At 46.5% G+C, this 22,010-nt stretch overlaps 1 protein-coding gene and 1 non-coding gene across 10 annotated transcripts in view; one reads left to right on the top strand and one right to left on the bottom strand.

Annotated features, from left to right (window-relative positions):
- SIPA1L2 (signal induced proliferation associated 1 like 2) overlaps positions 1-22,010 on the top strand; it is a 241,120-nt gene that overhangs the window by 57,256 nt on the left and 161,854 nt on the right. For 8 of the 9 annotated variants that reach the window (XM_069572628.1, XM_069572623.1, XM_069572630.1 and 5 more), the window contains exon 2: positions 2,036-2,081. The gene's annotated coding sequence lies outside the window, so the exon portion shown is untranslated. Of the gene's footprint in view, positions 1-2,035; positions 2,082-20,460; positions 20,533-22,010 lie in introns of those variants that run through there. The other variant, XM_069572622.1, reaches the window with a different exon arrangement.
- TRNAG-UCC (transfer RNA glycine (anticodon UCC)) lies at positions 16,668-16,740 on the bottom strand. Its single transcript has one exon. It is a non-coding gene; the product is annotated as a tRNA-Gly (tRNA).

Genomic DNA, 22,010 nt, shown 5'->3' with positions numbered 1-22,010 from the left:
TGGCTCCTGGTTACCTCGTATAAGTGAAATCATACAGTACTTGTCCTTTTGTGCCTGGCTTACTTTATTTAACAAAATGTCCTCAAAATTCATCCGTGTTTTGGTATGTCTCAATTCCCTTCCTTTAAAAGGCTGAATAATGCTCTGTTGTATGGATAAAGCATAGTCTGATGGTCACTTGGGTTGTTTTTCCTTTTTAGCTGTTGTGGATAGTATTGCAGTGAACCTGGGGGTATAAATATCTGTTTTAGTCTCTGTTTTCAATTCTTTTGCGTATATATCCATATGTGTCCAGAAGTGGAATTGCTGGATCATATGGTAATTCTATTCTTTTTTTTTTTTTTTGAGAAACTTTCCATACCATGCTTTAGGTTTTTAAACTCAGAATTGGCTATATTGGCTGCATAAGTTATGCCAGTGAGAATTTCCTTCCTCCCTCTTCCTCTTGCACATAATCTTAAATTCAGCTGCAATTGAAGGACAAGTAATAGTACCTCTTCACCATGGTTTCAATTCTTCATGCAAATTGAGGCAGATTAGAAAAGGAGGCTTTCGGAAGCCAAGACCTATCATAGCGTTTTCAATAGGAGACCCTAGAATGTGTTAGGGGCGCCATTCATACTGAGTGGGGACAACAGTTGTAAACCTGGCGTGGAGCGGGTGTCTTGCAGGCAGCAGAGAAGCCCGTCTGTAGTGTTTCTTCCAGGCTGTGCTCACCTTGTTGCATGTGGAGTCCGTTCAGTGCCATGTGTGAGAGTGGGCCCTAGCCACTTTGCTCCAGTTTAGTTTGCAGAAATTCTCATGATTCTTTTTTTTTTTTTAATTATGTGTAATAAGAGATCATGGTCTTAGAACCAGGCTGACTTGAGTTCGTACCCTGTTCTCTGTGACTTGCTTTGGGTGCTTTGGGCAAGTAACCAGTCTTTAGAGCACCAGTCTCCACTCCAGGGGCGAGGCGGAAAGGCCAGATTATTATTTTTTTTCTTTTTTAATTAAAGTTTATTTGATTTACAATGTTGTGTTAATTCCTGCTGTACAGCCACATAACTCAGTTATCCATATATATATCTATTCTTTTTTATATTCTTTTCCGTTAAGGTTTAACACACAATATTAAATATGGTTCTCTTGAGCTTTTTTTTTTAAGATGATTGTGAATTTGTAAGTGACACATATTTAGTAGGGCGCCTGGCACATAGTGCTGTGTACTGACCACCGCTGTTCTTCAAAGCAGATGCTGTTTAATAGAAAGTGAAAAAAGTGAAAGTGTTAGTTGCTCAGTTGTATCTGACTCTTTGTGACCCCAAGGACTGTAGTCCGCCAGGCTCCTCTGTCCGTGGAGTTCTCCAGGCAAGAATACTGAGGTGGGTTTCTTCCTCAGGGGATCTTCCTGACCCAGAGATCAAACTGGGGTCTCCTGCATTGCAGGCATCCGAGCCACTAGGGAAGCCTGCTGTTTAATAGAAGTTGGCTCCAAAATAGCTACCTGGAGCAGCAGTTCTCAAAATTTTGGTCCCAGGTCCCCTTTACACTTAAAAATGACTCAGGATCCCAAGGAGCTTTTGATTACACAATCAAAATCTTATCTCTACTTACACTTATCTCTACTGATACAGTGTTGGAACTGAAGTCAAGACATTTAAAAATATTTCTTAATTCATTTGAAATGGCAATAAGCCCTATAGTTTTTATTATAAATAATATGTCTCATGAAATCACTATTTTCCAAAACAAAAGACATCAGTGAGCAGATGACCTTGTTTTAGATTTTTTTGCAAATCTCTTACATATCTGGCATCAGAAAATAAGTTAGATACCCCTCTCTTTACACCATGATGTGTCTGCCTATAGGAGACTGCACTACATTTTGTGTCCTGGTTTTGGTTTTGGATTTGGATTTGGATTTGAAAATGGCTTTGACCTGCGAACCTCTGGAAGGGTCTTGGGAAGTCCAGGGTCCTCAGATCACACTCTGAAAACTTCAGAGCAGGAGTTTCTCTGTGAGTCTGAGCTGGGTCTCTTTCTTCTCTTGCAGGATCTTGCTCTTGGCCGTGTGAGCAGGAGCCCACCACCTCAGCCAGGTAAGCCTGCCAGCAGGTCGGACCTGCAAAGCCATCCTTACCTCCACAGCTGCTTCCAGTTTGAAAGTGTGCTTTTCAAAAAAGATGCTTTCTGTTCCCCTTGGCTTGCAGATTGAATGTTCTGATTTGTCCCTCCTGCAGAGCAGATAGGACTGCCCAGGTGGCTCAGTGGTAAAGAACCCACCAGCCTATGAAGGAGACATAGGAGACATGAGACTCGGGTTCAGTCCCTGGGTCAGGAAGGTCCCCTGGAGGAGGGCATGGCACCCCACTCCAGTATTCCTACCTGGAGAATTCCATGGACAGAGGAGCCTGGCAGGCTATAGTCCAAGGGGTAGCAAAGACTCAGACACGACTGAAGCGACTTAGCACGCACGTACAGCAGACAGGGGCATTCCTCTGAGAAGCCTCTTTGGTTTGGAGTTGCCTACATTGGGGGCCTCAGGGGCAGTCACTTGCAAGTTCCAATTATTAGTTTTCTTTCCTTCTTTCCTTCTTCACTTCCTTCTTTCCTTTTCCTTCCTTCCTTTCTTTTCTTCCTTCCTTCCTTTCAGCTATTCAGCTATCATGTGGATGCAGTTAGAAAAGTCTGTGTTGAACTCCTCATAGGGTTGTTTTAACATGGGTTATCTTTATACCCAATTCCAGGCAGCATCACAAATCTATTCAACAAATCTGTTGTTTAAAAAAAGCATGAGTGGAGTTCATTTGTTCTGATTCTTTCTCTTCTCTTCTGCAAAGCCTTGTACTCTCACAGGTTTGTATGTAATGAGAACATTGTAATTGACGAGCTGCTTTGTTGTTGTTTAGTTGCTAAGTCATGTCTGACTCTTTTGTGACCTCATGGACTGTAGCCTGCCAAGCTCCTCTGTCCATGGAATTTTCCAGGCTAGAATACTAGAGTGGGTTGCCATTTCCTTCTCCAGGGGATCTTCCTGACCCAGGAATAGAACCCGCATCTCCTGCGTTGCAGGCAGACTCTTTACTGCTGAGCCACAAGGGAAGTGTTGCATAATCCTGAATAGATCATTTTATCATTCCACGTCCTCCTTTTGCATTGATGAAGTTAGGACTTATTTAACCCTCATCCAGGCTTAGAAGCCTGTTTATCAGAGGATTAGAAGACTTGTTATGTGGGATAACTCAATTATGATCATTAAGGGATTACTTAGAAAAATTTGGGTTGAGCTCCAAGCTGTTACTCTTACGAAGATGAATACAATTTTCCGAGACAGCCGGTACCATGTTGTGATAGTGGCGTGCATTTCATTCGTCCTTCAGATTTCTAGTAAGAATTTTTTAACTCCTTTGGCGTCTTCTTATCAGAAAGCAGCTGTTTTGATGCCTGGACCATTATCTCACTCCTCCTTTCTCTGCTCTCAGCTTCACATTCAACCTCCTGCCTTTCTGGAAGGAAAATAAATATTGTCAGGGTGGTGCTAGGCTTCTTTGTGATCCTGTCCTTTTTTTGTTTTGGCCAGTTTTGTTAAGGTCAATAGAATTCTAGGACTCCATGGACCTCCAGAGGCACCGTCATTTGTCTCCATTCACTTAAAATATTCTCAGACTGTGAAGTTCCTCATGAGCTTGCCCAAGTTTCTGAATCAAAAACCTAGTTTCTCAATTTGATCTATTAGGAAACAGCATCAACGGGTGCAGGGGGCGGGGCTGGGGGTCATTTGCTTGCTGACGGCAGCAACAATACCGTATGTTGTCAGGACCCAGATGTCAAGAGTGAGGTGAAACTGTGACGCCTGGGCATCAGGAAATGCATTCGCTTATATGGAAGGCTAATCTCATCCTCAGGCTCGTCTTTTTTGCTCCTGTATTCATGAAAGTTAAAGGGGCATTAACATTCTCCAGAATATGTTTTAAAACATTTGTATCCCACTAGCAGCCAGATTTAGAAAAGCTTACCCACCTCAGGGAGACAGTCTTAAAATCTGAAGACCTAAGGGGAGAGAAACCCTGGATCCTCCAGTCCCACGTTGTCCTGGAGGGTGGTTGGGTTCAATAATTGTTTATTGGATAATTTCTGTAAGTGGAACCCTCTGGTAAGTGCCAAGGGGAAGAAGATGATTAAAATGCAGCCCTTTCCTTTCAAGAGTTTACAATCTTAACAGGAAGGAAAAAAGTATATACAAGTAGCTCTAATACAGGGTTCACATCCTGTAGGCATCAGATGCTGAGATAATGCTAGAGAGCCGAGATGACCCCTCCACGATGCCTGGCATGCCCTGGGCACTTAATACACACATTTCAGTGGACAAATAAATGCATTTAGACATGTCCATTTTGGTATACTTTATTCACAGCAAAAAAAAAAAAAAAAAAAGGATGTGCAGAAAGAGAAGATTTGAGGGATTTCATGGGACCCAGAGATTATGAGAATTTGGTGAGGTCTCCAAGGGCTTAGGGCAGGCGGGTCAAAGTCCCCCACATAAGATGCCTTTCTCCTGTATCCCAAGACCAGTCCTACTTGTTCCTGGCCTCCTCTTCCCAAGCCTGGGAGAACGCTTATTAGTTTTCTGTTTTCCCTGAACCCATCACTTGTGTTCAAGTGATGACTTGAACAGAATAGGATTTGGTCCCTAATTTGATAGGTCTAGCACCTTGGTTTCTCATGGACTGGTTCAGTGTAAGCAGATTTAAAACACGAAACCAGTCCTGCTTTGTATTAGGAATTCTTCTTCTTTAAAAAAAAAAAAAATCAGTCCGTTAATTAAGTAATTTCTGGCTGTGGTGGGTCTTTGTTGCTGCCTGGGTTTTCCTCCAGTTGCTGCAGCGTGGGGGCACTCATGAGTGAGCCTGCGGGCCGCTCAGGGTGGGGCTTCTCCTGCTGTGCAGCACCGGCTCTAGGGTGTGTGGGCTCGCGCAGCTGCGGTGCTCCTACGGGGGCTCAGTAGTTGCCGCTCCCGGGCTCTGGAGCGCAGGCTCAGGAGTGGTGGCACACGTGTGGTTGCTCTGCAGCATGTGGGGTCTTCCCGGAGCAGGGATCAAACCCACGTCTCCTGCCTTGGCAGGCACCACTGAGCCACCAGGGAAGCCCCTCGGAACTACTCTTTTAATGGACACAATGACACAACTAGGGATTTCTTTCTTTTTCTTTTTTCCAGTTACTTGTTCTTCCATTAATTTCTGTCTGGTTGAATACATGACAGTGTGCCCATTATATTACAGATGATTTTTTTTCCCCCTAAAATGTGGTTCTGATCAATTTGATCACATGAGGGGGGACTTCATGATCAAATAGTCTTACTGTATCTGCAGGCCATTCCCTTTATCTTCTAATAATTATGGTTGTGCGTTATTGCAGCTTTATCTGCTTTCTCTTTACTGTGTGGTAGGTACTGTTGGATACTCACGTCATGTTCCAGCAGCACTGAAGTAGGTATTACCATTCCCCTGTAGAAATAAGGAAACTGGGTCCAAGGGAGCATAAATGGTTTGTTCAGGGTCACAGAACTAGTCATTATGGAGCCCTGAGGACCTGGGCTGTCCCAACTCACTATGACCGTGGCCCCAGGGCAGGGTGTCCAGTTGAAGGCTGAGTCATCCCATTAGTCTTACAGAGATGTCCCAAAGTGATCTCTTCTGCAGACAGCTATGAGAGGAGCAGGAAGAAGAGTTTGTACAATTGGATTGATAAGATGGCTATATATTGATCACTCGTAAAGATAAGCCTACTGATACTGTGTAAAACCAAATGGAGTCCTAACATCACTTTAAGGATGTGTGGTGGAATAACATAGAACAGTTATTGCATATTCTGAAACTGCAGTGAGTGCTGAGTGAATGGCCCGCCCACAGCCTGGAGACCTGCTTGTCTCAAGCCTGTTAAAACACACTTGTCCTTAAGGGTTACGAGTACCAGATCTTTGACAGCTTTGCTGGTTTTTTGGTGGCTTCTCAGTTTAAATGATAATTTGGCACGATTTCTGAAGGGTGACTGTGACCAGTATGAATATCAGTGCGTTAGGGATTATCATTAGGAAATATTTGAAATGCGTTATGTCAGACATTGCGTATGCTATCTACAGCGTTACCACTGATAAAACACCCACAGTTCTGTGCTGTAAAGACTGTATTCCCTTGGAGACAGGCTGCTCACACCCATCTTGGTTCAGAAACCTGAGAGTCAACATGGCTTTTTTAGAGAACGTGTAGTTTTATAAGTTTTCTTTCCTTTGTTTAAAAAATTTTTTAAATTTATTTATTTGGCTGTGTCTGGTCTTGTTTATGGCACACAAGCTTCTCTCTAGCTGTGGCTCGCAGGCTAGGTGTGGGATCTTAGTTCCCTGACCAGGGATTGGACTCACATCCCCTGCATCGTGAGGCGAATTCTTCACCACTGGACCACCTCCTCTGTTTTCATTAAACATTACTCTTTGGAGAAAATATCAGTGGAAAATTTCAATGGAAGCGTTCCACACTGGGACAGTAGATGGTGTTAAGATCTGGATTCTGAGGTAAAATATTGTTTTTCCTTGATAAAAACAACTTTCCCTGGTAATTAGTAGAGTATCTGATAGAAGCAGAGAAGCAAAGCAAGTGTCCACTCTGAGAATCACCCCACGTTCCGCAGCCCTCCTGCCCTGCGTCCTCTATGACTGGGAGGCTGCAGACGAGGCTCCTTTGTCCCCTTTACACCTTGAGACACAGTAGGAGTCAGGGCGTGGCAGCCTTCCCTTCTGGAAGGTTGTTCAGAGGAAGGAGCAGAGTCCGCCCGTTGGGTGAAATGTGCCAGGTACCTGCGTTTAATAATCTGCTAACAGAGGTGAGCGTGTTTCTGTGGCACTGAAGCTTCTCTCTAGTTGTGATGCTGGCTTCTCTAGCTGGGGCGTGCAGGCTTGGTGGCCCCACGTGGCATATGGGCTCTTGGTTCCCTGACCAGGGGCTGAACCTGTGTCCCTTGCACTGGAAGGTGGATTCTTAAACACTGGACCACCGGACAAGCCCCTAAACACACTGTAAAAATCAGACGCCTCGATTCTGTCTTCTCCTCAATGTAGTGAGGCAGCTGCCAACCCTTTCTGTTTGAAGCTTCTCTTTCCTTCAGTGGGAGCAGCTCTGAGGTCGTCTCCCCACCCTGTCGGTGAAGGTACTCCAAGGACAGAGGTCACCCAGACACTTCAGGAAAGTCGCGCTCTCAGTTGCCCGAGCCGACTCCCACGTATTTGCAGACAAGCATCTGGAAAATGGACTTGGTGGAAAAACACAGTTTAGTGACAAGAGCATTAGAGAACCTTCATTTTAAGGTTGCATGACAACAGGGTTTGCTCTCCAGGTGGTGAGGTTATTAACTTAATGTCACTGTTGCTGAAAAGAGAGTGGGTCAGGAGGATGCAGGTCCCAGGCCATGTCAGAGTCCCTGGGGCGGCTGCCAAGTGTGGTTTCTTGGCTTTGTGCAGGAAAGAATTCAAGAGTGAGCTGTATTAACGTGAAAGAAGATTTATTCAGGGAGGAAACACGCTGCATAGACAAAGGTGGGCCACCTCAGAAGGTGAGAGCAGCACCAGGGTGTGGGGGTGTCAGGTTTTATAGGGGTGGCTGATTTCATAGGCTAATGAATGGGAGAAGTATTTTGGCTATTTTGAGGAAGGGGTGGGGATTTCCAGCAGTTGGGCCACCACCCACTTTTTGCCCTTTCATGGTGGGCCTTAGAACTGTCAGGGCGGCGCTGGGGGTGTCCCTTAGCTTGCTGGTGGGTTACGGTGAGCGTGGGCTGAGGCTCAAGGTCTAGTGGGAGTCAGCTCATCTGCCATCTTGGACCTGTTTGGTTCTAATCAGTTTGTGTTCCCTTGGGTTAGGTCATTCTTTTAAAGGTTGTGCCCTGCTCTTTCCTGTCTTAACCTTTTGTGTGTCACAGTTTGGATATTGGCAAAATGGAGATGATAACTTACCATAAAATTTTTATTTGAATTCAGAGAGGCAGTGTTTGTTATAACTGATCTAGCTATTTTATTAATTTCCTTTTGATTTTATCTGATAAATGTGTGTAAGTCCCTTTGTAAGACACTGTTATTTATTTTCCCCCTCTCAGCTTTATCATCCCCACAATGAAACTCTGTGGTGCTTGTTGCTCAGTGTGGGACCCCATGGATCGTAGCCCGCCAGGCTCCTGTGTCCGTGAGGTTTTCCAGGCAAGAATGCCGGAGTGGGTTGCCATGCGCCCCTCCAGGAGATCTTCCAGACCTGGGGACTGAGCCTGCGTCGCCTCACTGCAGGTGGATTCTTCATTGTCTGAGCTGCAAGGAAGCCCTTGTAGAATCCCCTTTTTATAAATACACTGAGAACAAGGAAGGAAAAAGCAAACGCCAAGTTAAAATCGGAGATTAAGGAGAATTAAAGTTTGGGTTTTCGTTTTTTCATCTTCTCATGACCTTATCTGAGTTTTTGGAAGCTGCCCGTTGTGACTTGATTTTTATTCTGTCCAGCAGTGGTTTCTAGAAGAGCAGCACGCATGGCCTCTGGGTGGCCCATCCTTTGCAGGCTTCATCCCTGGTGCTTATGTAAGCAGATAGGTTAGGGGTCCCTGGAGAAAGAGATCTCAACAGGAGAACCCATTTTCGCCTAACCTATTTTGTGACCTAAGCCTGACCACAACGCTTGCCCTGGAACAGGCCTCAGTGATTAAGGGAGGAGATGCAGAAACTAGGGAGGCGCAGTCAGAAAACAATAGCGTAGGACTTCCCTGCTGGTCCAGAGTTTAAGGATTTGCCTCACAACGCAGGGGTCATGGGTTCTGCTCCTGGTCCTGGAGGATCCCACATGCCGTGGAGCCACTAAGTTGTCAAAACTCCTGAGGCTGCCCGCTTCAGAGCCCGTGCTTGGCTCCCGGAGAAGCCAGCGTGATGAGGAGCCCACTTGTCACAACCAGAGAAAGCCTGCACGCAGCAGTGGAGACCCAGCACAGCCCCAAATAAAAACATAAAACTTTTAAAAAAGGAAAGAAACAGTCGTCCCCCCTGGGTGCAGGGTCCTAGTTCCTTACACCTTTGAGTTCTGCAGAAACTAAGGCCCATCCAGCTGGAGGGTGGAATGCTGATGCTGACCCTTCAGACTTCATTCAGTTAAAGCTTGGACTCTGTTGACTTTTGCCCCAATTCTATGGTGAATTCTCCTCTACTCAAGCCCCTTCATGAACTTGCATGTACCCTTGGCTTAAAATTTCTCAATTTTTCGCTTCGGGGAGACACTGTTTTGGGAAGGATCCCAGTGTTCTCTTTATTCCTTGTGAGTAATTATAAAGCCTTCCTTCTCCCATGCTTTGCCCTGGTCGTGTCTGCACCCACCAAGAGGTGAGCCCAGTTTTGGGATCACACTTACCCCACCCTCTAGGTTTTTGGTGGCTTCCCCTCGCCTTGGGGGGCTTCCCTGGTGTCTCAGTGGTAAAGAATATTCCTGCTAATGCAGGAGACTCGGGTTCAGTCCCTGGGTGGGGAAGATCCCCTGGAGAAGGAAATGGCAGCCCACTCCAGTATTCTTGCCTGGGAAATCCCATGGACAGAGGAACCTAGTGGGCAATGGACCTGACTTGGCATAAAAACTGTTTCCTTAAGCAGTGGTTCTTAGCCTCACCAGAGAAGCTTTTAAAATTGTCAGGTATTTAACACTGATACTTAAAAACTGAGTTGGAAACTAAATTTTTGATGTCTGTATCTTTCAAAACTTGCCCAGGGGAAGACTGAGAACTCTGCTTTAGTGTAAGGGACTGTGAACGCGGTACAGGCAGTAATCGCTATGATGTGGGTCTCTCTTTCCTGTCTGTTTCTGTGGGGGGAAAACAGACCTCCTAAAGGTGACAGGTGGTGCAGTGGCAAAGAATCTGCCTTCCAGCGTAGGAAATGCAAAGAGACACGGGTTGAATCCCTGGGTCGGGAAGGTGCGCTGGAGTAGGAAATGGCAACCCACCCCAGTATTCCTGCCTAGAAAATCCTATGAACAGAGGAACCTGCCTGGCTACAATCCGTGGGGTCGCAGAGCCGACACGACTGAGCGACTGCACACACGTAAAGGTGACAATGAATATTAGAGGAATGGGGGCCTCACCCCCTGCCCTCGACCCCGAGCAACTGCACACGCGTAAAGGTGACTGTGAATATTAGAGAAATGGGGACCTCACCCCCCCTGCCCAGTGACTGCACACACGTAAAGGTGACTGTGAATATTAGAGGAATGGGGGCCTCACCCCCTGCCCCCGACCCCGAGCAACTGCACACGCGTAAAGGTGACTGTGAATATTAGAGAAATGGGGACCTCACCCCCCCGCCCAGTGACTGCACACACGTAAAGGTGACTGTGAATATTAGAGAAATGGGGACCTCACCCCCCCCGCCCAGTGACTGCACACACGTAAAGGTGACTGTGAATATTAGAGGAATGGGGGCCTCACCCCCTGCCCCCGACCCCGAGCAACTGCACACGCGTAAAGGTGACTGTGAATATTAGAGAAATGGGGACCTCACCCCCCCGCCCAGTGACTGCACACGCGTAAAGGTGACTGTGAATATTAGAGGAATGGGGACCTCACCCCCCCGCCCAGTGACTGCACACACGTAAAGGTGACTGTGAATATTAGAGGAATGGGGGCCTCACCCCCTGCCCTCGACCCCGAGCAACTGCACACGCGTAAAGGTGACTGTGAATATTAGAGAAATGGGGACCTCACCCCCCCGCCCAGTGACTGCACACACGTAAAGGTGACTGTGAATATTAGAGGAATGGGGGCCTCACCCCCTGCCCTCGACCCCGAGCAACTGCACACGCGTAAAGGTGACTGTGAATATTAGAGGAATGGGGACCTCACCCCCCTGCCCAGTGACTGCACACGCGTAAAGGTGACTGTGAATATTAGAGGAATGGGGACCTCACCCCCCCGCCCAGTGACTGCACACGCGTAAAGGTGACTGTGAATATTAGAGGAATGGGGGCCTCACCCCCCACCATTTTCCTGTGCAGGCTCTTGGGCTAAATTGGCTTGCTGGCTGTTCAGACGAGGTGAGGAAGCCAGGGAGGGGGCAGCGCGGGAGCTTGTACTGCCCGGAGTGCATTTGGTGTTCTTTCCACCCCTTTGTCTATTGTTTGGAAGTTGAATGTGTAGAGGTGATTCCTCCGTGTGATCTGCTTGCTGAACTGTACTATTTTTAGGCACTAACCCACACAATAGCTTTATAAAAAGGCTATTGAACCTTTTGAGGCTGCTGGATTTTGTCTGACAAGGGCTGAGTTACAAGGAGGCTCTCCCGCCTCCCAGTTCAGGCATGTTGGATTTTTTTCTCTTGTTTCTTCTTTAGAAAGCGTCTGAAGAGCTTCAAAATACAGTGGTTTGGCAGCTTGATAGGTGATGCCAGATGTCTGTGTAGTTCTTCCCCAGGCCCCTGCTCTCCAGACACAGAGTTTCACAGGTGTATGTTGGGTTGCTAATTTTTATTTTGTCTCCTTTTCCTCTTAAAATGTGCTAAAATATGCATAGTTCATAGTGCTGGGCACAAAAGTGAACTCATGAAGCATTTTCTTATTTTTGAGTCTCTGCCCTCCTTCTAAAGAGATGTGTTTTCCTCCGTCGAGGGGATCCCCTCGTCTGGATCTGCTTAACAAGTGGGATTAAACAGCAAGCCGGTATGATGTTATTGTAAATTTGTTTTTAAAATGACAGTCAGACCTTACTGGTTCCTAATCCAGTCTCAGTCTATGCATCCATCCATTAGGAGGCAGAGGCAAGACTTACTAGTAGTTTTGATGGAAAAACAATTACTCGTGAAATAATGTGATCCCCTTAATGTGTCCACATAATGGAGTGGATATTGTTTGTGATTCTTTTCTTCTTTTTCTCTCTCTCTCTTCATTAAAATCCTATAATAGGCAGTGTATAAGAGTTGCCCCTAGATGGCTTTGACTTTTTAAAGTACGTATCTTCATAAAGTTCACTCCCATACTCATTTTCCACCAGGCAGTTAGCCAAGTGAAGATTCCCTTCCCTGGTGCTTGGTGATGGGCAGACTCCAGCTTATCTATGACAACGTGCGTGATTAATAGGGATGGTGTTAACTCCTTTGTGTCAGTGTTGTGAATGTGTGATTCTCCTTGGCTCTTCAACTGTGCTATTAGGATCCATGTCCTAGGTCCTATCCATGCCTTCTTGATGAGGGGAACATTTTGGGTAACATCCCAGATACATGTGGGTCACTTCCCCTCTTGCGTCTCATCAGTATTTCTCTAGGATCTGATACCCTTCACACCTCCTTGGGGGGTTGTTGCCGATTTGGGCAGCTCATCCCTGTTGCTGCCGTGGTTATTCTGTCGGAGTCTCTGGGACCTCTGCAGGGGCTGACTTTCTGGCACCCTTTTGCCTCCATCCCTGAAGGAGCCTGCCCGCCTGCTAAGTCACCTCAGTCATGTTGACTCTCTGCAACCCTGTGGACCATAGTCCACCAGGCTCCTTTGTCCATGGGATTCTTGAGGTGAGAATACTGGGGTGGGTTGCCATGCTCTCCTCTAGGGGATATTCCCGACCCAGGGGTTGAATCCATGACTCTCGGATCTCCTGCATCGGCAGGCAAATTCCTTACCACTAGTGCCACCTGGGAAGCCCCTGAAGGAATCTAGTTTCCAAACCTGCTCACTACTTGAGGTCTTTTTTTGGTCTGTGGCATGCAGGGTCTTAGTTCCTGACCAGGGATCGAACCCGTGCGTGCCCCCTGCAGTGGAAATGCAGAGTCTTAACCACTGGACCGCCGGGGAAGTCCCATCTGAGGTCTGTTTTGAACTAGCCGTTCCCAGGCCCCCTGCACACACTTCCCCACGTCCCTTTCTCTCCTGCCCCTGGATTCTGGTTGAGAAGGTTAAGATGGAGGCGCGTATTGTAAATAGGATCCTTCTCCTGCAATTGTCCGAGTGGACCTCTGCATGTTTGGGAATCATCTTGTCCTTCAGAGTGCCATTGTATAGGCGAGGGCTTCCAAGCCCAGCATGCTAAGGAACTTAGGCAGGGTCCCACCTAAGATCTGCCAGTCACGGGTGAGGACTGTCCTCTGTTTCTATGTCGTATTGTTGATGTGGCAGAAATAACCAGCAGGATCACTGGGCCGTTGCTCCTGGATGCACACAGATTGCCTTCCTGCTCATTTATTTTCCATCTCTGACACAGAGGGACATGGGATGACTCTGTGATCTCTGTATTCAGCCTACCTAGGACCAAACTCAAAGGTAACCAGTGTAAGATCCAGCTTGAATCCTTGTACAGTGAGAGACTTACTGTTAAGTGTATCACTTTGTCATTGTTGTGGTCTCATGTTTGTGTTGAGTGGGGGCTTCGGTTACTTTGCATGCTGGTGGGTTCATTTGCTAAGTCGTGTCCAGCTCTTTGCGATCCCGTGGACTATAGCACACCAGGCTTCCCTGTCCTTCACCATCTCTCAGAGGTCATTAGCAAGTTTTATACAACAAAGCAGGATCATAACAGGGGCCCTTCAGAGTCCAGCCAGTCAAGGCCTAAATGTAGTCCTTATTCTGATGCCGTAGTGACAGACCAGGTGCATATTTACAAATTCACTTAAAATAAGCAAAGCTCACTTCTTGAAATTTGTGTGAAACCTCTATTTCCTTTACCCTGATAGACTGTGATGTGGAGTTGGGGAGACAGTCTAGGAGGACAAGGTGGTCATTTATGTCATTAGAAGGTGAAAGGAAGGTCCAGGAACTCGTATTTGCCCGACTTGACCTTGGTAACCTGGAGATTGTGATGCGGCTCCTAAAGACTTGGTCCTTATAGGAAATGTCTGTATCAGCTGACTCCTTATCTGTGTGAGCAAATGTGTAAGACTCACAAGGCATTTTTAATTCTATTTTGGCTGCACTGGGTCTTCATTGTGGTGGGCTTCTTTCGTTGAGGAACATGGGCTCCGGAGCGCACAGGCTCTCTAGTTGCGGCTTGGGCTCAGTAATTGTGGTGCGTGGGCTTGGTTGCCCCACGGCTTGCAGGACCTTAGTTCCTTGACTGGGGATTTAACCTGTGGCTCCTGCAGTGGATGTGCAGAGTCTTGAAATGCTAGGCCACCAGGAAAGTCCCGGGGTTGTACTTCCTACCAGGCTTGTGCGTTTGGCTGTGGAATGCAAAGCACTCTGCACCTATCCGGCTGAGCTGAGTTTATCTCATTATTTGCCTTTATCTGGAACATCCCTTTTGTATGACAATGTTGAGGAAAAGTTTATCGAATGAGATGCTGGTGCCTGGTGATGGTGCTCTGCGTAATGAAGTACTTTTCCTCGCTGGGCTGATTTCTGTGTCACCTTTTCATCCCCTGTGGGCTGGCAGGAGGGAAGCTGGGCTCTGACTCCCTGTGGGGCTTGGACAGCTGAAGTTGCAGATGTCCAGAAACTTGTGTGAATTCAGGTCCTCCCCTACGTTACATACTGGAGATCACCAACACCCCTCTCCTCTCACCTCCCCACTCCAGCCCCTGCCCCCCACTGGTAGGATGAGGACTCTAGAGTGTGAAATTAACACATCAAGGGAATTTATATCATGGTAGCCTTGGGCTGGTTTTTGCAAATTAAATTTTGCAGACATTAGCCTCAGCTTAGCCCCAGCACTATTAATTTCATACTGGTGAAGCCAAACTTGTTTCAGTGGCGTTTCTACCCTGAGAGGTGAAGAATCTGGTTTACATTAGGATGGTGAGTCTTGCTGAGTAGATTGTTGTCTCTTTTGTAAAACCTACTGTTAACCGAGAGAGATTACCCTCAGTAAAACTCCTTTGACATGGTGTAGCAGTTTGAGAACATGCGTAAGTGTGCAGAACGGTGCGTCAGCCAGCCAAAGTGCCAGCCAGCTCTTTCAGAAGACTCTTGTGGGTAATATTCATTATTTGGCATTCAGGAAAAAGAAAAAAAATATTTCCCAGTGCACTCTCAGACCCAATTTTTTCACTGAGACCCGTAATCACATTAACTATGTTCACTAAGCTAAGATGCCCAGTTAGTAATTTACAAAAATAAATATAACCATCATGGGACCCCGAATACTGACCTCTTCTTGGTCCCCATGTTCACTGCCTCCAGGTAGGCAGAGGTCAGAAGGTTGCTGGGCACCTTTGCAGTGGGAAAAGGGGAGAGGGGTGAATTGAAGGATTTCTGGACCCCATAGTGACAGTTAAGAGGAGATACCCTGTCTAGTGGGCTTCCCTGGTGTCTCAGATGGTAAAGAATCTGCCTGCATGTAGGAGACCTACGTTTGGTCTCTGGGTCGGGAAGACCCTCTGGAGAAGGAAATGGCAACCCACTCCGGTATTCTTGCCCAGAGAATCCCATGGACAGAAGAGTCTGGTGGGATGCAGTCTATGGGGTCGCAAAGAGTCAGACACCACTGAGCGCCTAACCCTTTCCACCCTGGTTAGGAGTCCTTTGCCCTAGGATGCTAGAGTTTGCTATAGGTTTCTTCTTTCGCCTTATCTCCATTCCCTGACCAAAACGCCTTCCTTAATTATATTTTGACATTATTTAGACCTTTAACAGTTAAATTTTACAGGCCTCAAGGCTTCTTGTTCTTTTAAATTTGAATCTTGGTGGTGGTGGTGGTGGTGGTGTGGGTGGTGGTGGTGGTGGGGGTGGGGGGGTGGGGGTTGTTGGTGGTGGGGGGGGTGGGGGGGTGGTGGTGTGGGTGGTGGTGGTGGTGGGGGTGGGGGGGTGGGGGTTGTTGGTGGTGGGGGGGGTGGGGGGTGGTAGTGGGGGGTGGTGGTGGTGGTGGGGGTGGTGGTGGGGGTAGGGGTGGGGGGTGGTGGTGAGGGTGGGGGTGGGGGGGTGGGGGTGGGGGTGGGATTTGGTGGTGGATCCCCTTGCTTCTCATGCCTCTGGGGAGGGTTCCCTGTTCCAGATGAAAGCCCATGGCCTGCAGTCTCCAGGTAGGGTTCTGTTTGAACCATGTTGTTTGTGACGTGTCACTTTTTCCGTAGGGCTGTGTCTTTGTTCTGGCTTCCTCTCCACACCAGCGTTGCTTCACTGATGTGGACGTAAGAGTTTATATAGGAGCACTCTGCCTGAATGTCCTACCTGTGGGCTCTGTCTGGTCCCATAGCACTTGGCATCATGCTGGTCCCGGCTGCTGGGCGGGGTGGCGCTTGCTAGCTCCAGGCTGCCTGGCGTTGTGTCGTTTAGCTGACAGGTTCTGTTGGTTGCTTGCTTTTTGCTTTGCATTTTCACCGTGCCAGGTACCTTGTTAGGCACAGTGAGAGAATGTGAAATTGAATAACTTTCTCTGCTTTCTAGATTCTTAGTCTAGCAGGGGGACAGACAACATGTAAATAAATAAGTAATGATACTGGGTAGTGTTTGCCAGGATACAGAGCGGGTGAGAGCCATGGTCCCAGAGGTGGTAAGAGCACAGGAAAGACTCATTGCCTGCAGAGAAACTGTTCTTGCCGAATTTAGGGAAGTCTGTAGTGCCCGGGGTTTGGGGTAACCAGGGCTCAGTGGTAGCGAATGGAAATTCTTTTTTTAAAAAAAATATTTATACTTATTTATTTACTTGGCTGTGTCAGGCCTTAGTTGCAGCATGAGAGATCTTTAGTTGTGGCATGTGGGAGCTAGTTCCCTGACCAGGGATCGAACTTGGGCCCCCTGCATTGGACGTGCAGAGTCCTAACCACTGGACCACCAGGGAAATCCCTGGGATTGGAACTTCTGATTGAAGTCATAGTCTTGTAGGGTCTAGCAGCCTGTGGGGTTTGGAGAGTCAGTGGCATGCATGTTGAAGAAACACACAGGAAGAATTTTGTAGACCCTAGACTAAAAAAAATTAGGCTTCCCTGGTGACTCAGTCGGTAAAGCGTCTGCCTGCAATGCGGGAGACCAGGGTTCGATCCCTGGGTCGGGAAGATCCTCTGGAGAAGGAAATGGCAACCCACTCCAGTACCCTTGCCTGGAAGATCCCATGGACAGAAGAGCCTGGTATGCTACAGTCCATGGGGTCGCAAAGAGTCAGACACGACTGAGCGGCTTCACTCACTTACTCAGACTAGAATTAAACACCTACCCCTGGAGTATAGTATGTTGCTTCCATAGCTGAAAAGCTAACTAAACTCTCTGAGTCCCTTATCTCACATTTAACAGGGACATTGATAACCACGTCATTGGACGTCCTACCCCAAGTTGAATGCCTCAAGCGGAGCCTGGACCGAAGCTGGCATTCGGTGTGCTGTGTCCTCCTGTCCATTCTGTAAGCCTCCTGAGTCTGTTCAGTGGACTTTTCCACCAGCACCTCTGGTGGATTTGACAGGCACTGACCTTGCCGGCCTCTCACCTCCTTCTGCCCTTTTTCTTTATTTAGCGGTCGTCTTTAGTATCTGCTCATCGTTTGCTGATGGAGCACAGGTGAAACTTTGCGTTTGTGGGATGTAGGATTTTCTCTCCATTCCTGACTGTGGCCCTACAATGGTCTTGGCTGTTCTGATTTCCTCCATTCTGTACTCTTTGAAATTTGGTATCTGGATCTAAAAAATGGAAATGCAGTGGACTTAAAAAAAAATTATGTATTAATTTTATTTGGAGGATAATCACTTTGCAACACTGATGGTTTTGGCCATACCTCCGTATGAATTGGCCATGAGGTATATATGTGTCCCCTCCATCCTGACTCCTCCTCCCCTGAAATGAACTTTTTAAAAGAAGCGTACTTTAAGTTTTTTGGGTACATAATCTTATTTGTTGTTTTGCAGACCTAAGTCTGAGCCCCGTGTTCATTAGCTTGGAGCCTTTCAGTCTTCTTCTATTTTTAAAACACTGTAGAAGAGACGGTAAAATGTTTTACAAAGCAGAAGTTCAGGATTCTCAAGTGTGATTGAAAGTAACTCCTGGTGACACATGCTTTCTCTGGACTTTCTCTTGTTCTGTCTCTGAACTACACACTTACCTGTCCAGTTTCCCATATCTGTGTGAAGTCTGTGTCCCATTCATAGCTGCCTCCTAAGTGGCAGGGGTCATATTCCTGTTAGGGTCTGCAGCACTTTGAGCACATTTACAGAATTTATTTTCACTGGGTGCATTAAAACTGCACTGTGGCCCCACCTATCACTGAAGGGAGGGAAGGGAAGTTTTGGATTTCAGTCTTTCTTTTAAAAAGTAAGTGGAGGAACTTCCCTGCTGGTCCAGTGATGCAGACGCCACACTTCCTTTGCAGAGGGCCTGGGTTCGATCCCTGGTTGGGGGAACTGAAGACCCCACATGCCGTGGGGATGGCCAAAAAAGTAAAACTAAATTAAAAAAAAAAGTGAATGATGTTCACCATTTGGATATCTCTGCTTGAGCGACACTGGCAGCCCCACCACCTACAAAGAGCCTTGAGGCCCCGACGCTGACATCGGGCCAACACTGCAATCGAAGTGGAGGAGATCAGAGGGTCCACCAGCATAAGCCTTGATGATAGAGACTTGGTTTGGTTTAGTTCAGTTCGTTCTTCTGTTGGACAGTGGTAAAGAATCCGCCTGCCAGGGCAGGAGATGTGGGTTTGATCCCTGGTTTGGGAAAATCCTCTGGAGAGGAAATGGCAACCCATTCCAGCATTCTTACCTGAAAACATTCCATGGACAGAGAAGTCTGGCAGGCTGCAGTCCCCGGGGTCACAAAGAGTTGGACACGACCGAGTGACTGAGCCGAGTGACTGAGCGTGCACACACATTCCTTTGGTAGTTTCTAGAACAGGCAGAGTTATCAGCTTTAATCACAGTCTGCACATGAAGCATCGTTGAACAGCGCAGCGGACCCTGAATTCCTGAGGCCAGTACTTCAGCCTGAGCACTCCTGCTATCTTTGGTCGGAATGTCGCGTCTAAGAAATCCCATGTTAGCTCCGCAGGGACTCTCACCATGGGGAGGCGATGCTTGACCTGTTGACAGTCCTCTGCTTTTATGCGGGCTAGTCTCTGCTTCAGAATGCCGCTCAAGGACATCGTTGCCAGGGAAGCAGGTTTTCAGTTAATACCCTCGTGATGGATGAACACCCCTCCCCCCCACCATTCTCCTACAATGGAGAATTCACAGAATGGCTTCATTTAGAAATGGTTTTTGCTGTTTTCTAGGACTGAGACCGCGGTCCACTGTCCTCCTGCTGTTCTGTCCTTTTCATCCGTTCATTTATTTGAAATTCCCAAAGACCCAGTAGGCTAGTGGGTGCTTTTCGAATCTGCTGATTTTCTGTGAGGCTGATGTCATGGTCTAGAGCTTTACCCTTACATATGCTAATTATTAGATTACACTGGCAGTTGGGGGGCTTTGTTGGAGGGCCTTGAAAAAGGTGAATTATACATGGCTGTCTTCTCTGTCTTGGAGATATTTCCGTGAGAGCCTGTGTATGGCAGAGCAGTGGTAGGACCTGCGGGCTGTGGCACGTGGTTAGAGCCAGTCTTTAGGACGTGGGCGGAGTGGGGGTCTCCATGCTCGCCCTCGTCAGGTGTTAAGTTTGGAGAGTGTTCTGTGGATTCTCTAGCCCCAGGTTAGCGCCAGGTTAGGGTCAGGGTCACTGTGAGTCGGGTTACCTCCAGACTTGCCTCCAGGAATGCCTGCTTTCCAGATCTGGCCTACATACCGTAGGGGTGTGTTTTTGAGTCTAAACACTTTCCTGTTTAAATTTGTCTTGGGGATACCTCAACTACAAGATGGCACAACACATTTGTTTCCCTAGTACTAATGAGCACAGGCTCTGCGATTCAGAGCCTTGAATAGAGTTTGTGTTATATCTGACTTTGAAGTAAAAGCCTCGGCCAGGATTGACGAATGAGTATACATCCATTTGTTTTGTTTTGGGCCACACCTCGGGGCATGTGGGATCTTAGTTCTTCCATCAGTGACTGAATCCTCTCACCCCCTGCCTTGGACGCTCAGAGTCTTAACCACTGGACTGCCAGGGAAGTCCCTGTGCATCCATTTGTAAATGCAGCTTCTGGTTCAACTTATGTGCTTTTCTTTCATAGGCACTTATTATAAGGATGCAAGTCAAATACTTAATAGAGAGAGAAAAGAGGACTTTTGGTTTTGTTAATTACAGACACTCGTGGATGGTTCGCAGCCTTGCTCACATAGACACTCATTGTTGGAAATTATTTCCCCATTGTTAGTTTAATAAAAATAAGTGAAACTTTTTTAGTCTGTTTGTTAAAATTAAACTGATAAACTCTGGAATTCCTGGGAACAGCATCCAGCTCATCCAGCTCGCTGTGACAGCCGCAGGGCCAGGGTGCACCCCAGGCATGCCTGGCTGCAGATACCGTTTCTAGAAAGAAAAACATCCTTCGTGTGCTATAGTGTCAAAATATATCTGCGTTATATCTGCGTTATGTAAATGGTGCACTCCTTGAAATAAGTAATTGTTTCATTCTTCATTAGACTAGCCTTCTTGCAAAAGCAACCTGCAGAGAACTTGAAACAGTATCCTGAGAAAGAATAAAGGAAACTGATTTGAGGTAAGCTTTGTGGAAAGGGTTTTCCTATTGAAGGCTTCCTTATTTGAGAGATTGGATTAAGGTAAATTTGTTAAAAATAGAACCTTGAATGTAAATATTCTATTTTATAATCCCTTCTTTTAGCAGAACCCCTTCCTGTGACTTTTCCTATGTGAGCCAGTCTCTCATTGGAACATATTTGTCTTGTTACTGAAGGTCCAAAGCAATCTTGCCACTGATGTGCCTTATTTTACTTAGAGATTTCTCCTTTTCTGACTTTCTCTGGTAACTGCATTTAAATAATTTTTGCATTTGTTAACATCTGTCACTCAGAAGTACAGACTGATAATCAAGATAGAAATTTAAAATCGAATGTATCCATTTTGATCCTCAATAGTTACTCTGTTGGGGGGGGGGAAACAAGAACAAACCCATTATTTTCTAGAGAAGAAATTGAAAGCAGTGTTGTGGGAAGATGGCTTTGTTCATCTTGCCTGCTTGAGTGGATTATAAGTTTCCTTAAGTCAGAGCTTTGGGTCTATGTATCTTTCACTGCTTGCCATGGGGCCTTGCCCATTAGTAAATGCTTAATGAATGCCCAATTTCAGGAATGAAGAGGTTCGTGGAAGTTTGACTTTGTTGATGCCTTATTTGTTCTTAATCAGAAAATTTTTGTTGTGGTCACTCTTTGATGGTTCCAGCTCCATAGTCAATGGAAATGTTATGTGTGTGCTAGGAATTCAGAGTCTGGTAACAGAGAGAGGAAATATTCACAGAGGTCAAATTTTAACATGAGTTTTATAGTTGAAGAGGATTTAAATGTATATATTCTCTAATATTCAAGAAAATTAGAGATACCAACAGACCGTTTCATGCAAAGATGGGCATAATAAAGAACAGAAATGGTATGGACCTAACAGAAGCAGAAGATATTAAGAAGAGGTGTCAATAATACACAGAAGAACTATGCAAAAAAGATCTTCATGACCCAGATAAACACAATGGTGTAATCACTCACCTAGATCCAGACATCTTGGAATGGGAAGTCAAGTGGGCCTTAGGAGGCATCACTATGAACAAAGCTAGTGGAGGTGATGGAATTCCAGTTGAGCTATTTCAGATCCTAAAATATGATGCTGTGAAAGTGCTTCTCTCAATATGCTAGCAGATTTGGAAGACTTAGCAGTGGCCACAGGACTGGAAAAGGTCAGTTTTCATTCCAGTCCCAAAGAAAGGCAATGCCAAAGAATGCTCAAACTGCTGCACAATTGCACTCATCTCACATGCTAGCAAAGTGATGCTCAAAATTCTCTAAGCCAGGCTTCAACAGTACGTGAACAGTGAACTTCCAGATGTTCAAGCTGGATTTAGAAAAGGCAAAGGAACCAGAAATCAAATTGCCAACATCTGCTGGATCATCGAAAAAGCAAGAGAGTTCCAGAAAAACATCTATTTCTGCTTTATTGACTATGCCAAAGCCTTTGACTGTGTGGATCACA

This window comes from Ovis canadensis, chromosome 25, assembly GCF_042477335.2.
Source record: "Ovis canadensis isolate MfBH-ARS-UI-01 breed Bighorn chromosome 25, ARS-UI_OviCan_v2, whole genome shotgun sequence".
Lineage (NCBI taxonomy): Eukaryota > Metazoa > Chordata > Mammalia > Artiodactyla > Bovidae > Ovis > Ovis canadensis.
The sequence above is the reverse complement of the archived record's forward strand: the minus strand, read 5'-3'. Positions and strand labels throughout refer to the sequence as shown.